Genomic DNA, 2500 nt, shown 5'->3' with positions numbered 1-2500 from the left:
CCGTTAAAAATCCAACCTAATGGGGTCAACCCAAGGGGGTCAACCCAACGGCCGTTAAAAATCCAACCTAATGGGGTCAACCCAAGTGGGTCAACCCAAGGCCAACCCAACGGGCGGTAAAAAAGCCAACCTAATGGGGTCAACCCAAGGGGGTCAACCCAACGGCCGTTTAAAATCCAACCTAAGGGGGTCAACCCAAGCCAACCCAATGGCCGTAAAAATCCAACCTAATGGGGTCAACCCAAGGGGGTCAACCCAAGGCCAACCCAACGGGCGGTAAAAAAGCCAACCTAATGGGGTCAACCCAAGGGGGTCAACCCAAGGCCAACCCAATGGCCGGTAAAAATCCAACCTAATGGGGTCAACCCAAGGGGGTCAACCCAAGGCCAACCCAATGGCCCCAACCCAAAGCCAACCTAAGGGGGTCAACCCAAGTGGGTCAACCCAAGGCCAACCCAACGGGCGGTAAAAAAGCCAACCTAATGGGGTCAACCCAAGGGGTCAACCCAAGGCCAACCCAATGGCCCCAACCCAAAGCCAACCCAAGGGGGTCAACCCAAGGCCAACCCAATGGACCCAACCCAAGGCCAACCTAAGATGGTCAACCCAAGGCCAACCCAAGGGGGTCAACCCAAGGCCAACCCAATGCACCCAACCCAAGGCCAACCTAAGTTGGTCAACCCAAGGCCAACCCAATGGACCCAACCCAAAGCCAACCCAAGGGGGTCAACCCAAGGCCAACCCAAGGGGGTCAACCAAGGCCAACCCAACCCAACCCAAAAGAGGGAAAATTTTGGAAAACCGATTTTTCCGGAAAACCACTTTTTTCGACTAATTCGGCCACCAGGAATGCGTTGCGACTACTCCCGGAATCGAGAAACGATTTTTTCGGAATTTTTCCAAGACCGTATCTCGAGAACGGAAAATCTCCCCGGAAAACGGAGTTCAGTACGTGAATCGGGGCGTCGAATAGAGCCAGAAACAAGCGAAAAATCAAAATACCCGGGTGCTTATAACCTAACCTAACCTAACCTAACCTAACCTAACCTAACCTAACCTAACCTAACCTAACCTAACCTAACCTAACCTAACCTAACCTAACCTAACCTAACCTAACCTAACCTAACCTAACCTAACCTAACCTAACCTAACCTAACCTAACCTAACCTAACCTAACCTAACCTAACCTAACCTAACCTAACCTAACCTAACCTAACCTAACCTAACCTAACCTAACCTAACCTAACCTAACCTAACCTAACCTAACCTAACCTAACCTAACCTAACCTAACCTAACCTAACCTAACCTAACCTAACCTAACCTAACCTAACCTAACCTAACCTAACCTAACCTAACCTAACCTAACCTAACCTAACCTAACCTAACCTAACCTAACCTAACCTAACCTAACCTAACCTAACCTAACCTAACCTAACCTAACCTAACCTAACCTAACCTAACCTAACCTAACCTAACCTAACCTAACCTAACCTAACCTAACCTAACCTAACCTAACCTAACCTAACCTAACCTAACCTAACCTAACCTAACCTAACCTAACCTAACCTAACCTAACCTAACCTAACCTAACCTAACCTAACCTAACCTAACCTAACCTAACCTAACCTAACCTAACCTAACCTAACCTAACCTAACCTAACCTAACCTAACCTAACCTAACCTAACCTAACCTAACCTAACCTAACCTAACCTAACCTAACCTAACCTAACCTAACCTAACCTAACCTAACCTAACCTAACCTAACCTAACCTAACCTAACCTAACCTAACCTAACCTAACCTAACCTAACCTAACCTAACCTAACCTAACCTAACCTAACCTAACCTAACCTAACCTAACCTAACCTAACCTAACCTAACCTAACCTAACCTAACCTAACCTAACCTAACCTAACCTAACCTAACCTAACCTAACCTAACCTAACCTAACCTAACCTAACCTAACCTAACCTAACCTAACCTAACCTAACCTAACCTAACCTAACCTAACCTAACCTAACCTAACCTAACCTAACCTAACCTAACCTAACCTAACCTAACCTAACCTAACCTAACCTAACCTAACCTAACCTAACCTAACCTAACCTAACCTAACCTAACCTAACCTAACCTAACCTAACCTAACCTAACCTAACCTAACCTAACCTAACCTAACCTAACCTAACCTAACCTAACCTAACCTAACCTAACCTAACCTAACCTAACCTAACCTAACCTAACCTAACCTAACCTAACCTAACCTAACCTAACCTAACCTAACCTAACCTAACCTAACCTAACCTAACCTAACCTAACCTAACCTAACCTAACCTAACCTAACCTAACCTAACCTAACCTAACCTAACCTAACCTAACCTAACCTAACCTAACCTAACCTAACCTAACCTAACCTAACCTAACCTAACCTAACCTAACCTAACCTAACCTAACCTAACCTAACCTAACCTAACCTAACCTAACCTAACCTAACCTAACCTA

The sequence above is a fragment of the Leptinotarsa decemlineata genome, unplaced genomic scaffold (assembly GCF_025532065.1).
Source record: "Leptinotarsa decemlineata unplaced genomic scaffold, Ldec_3_MD MMD2_tig00026314_RagTag_RagTag, whole genome shotgun sequence".
In the NCBI taxonomy this organism is placed as follows: domain Eukaryota; kingdom Metazoa; phylum Arthropoda; class Insecta; order Coleoptera; family Chrysomelidae; genus Leptinotarsa; species Leptinotarsa decemlineata.
This window is presented reverse-complemented; position numbering follows the sequence as displayed.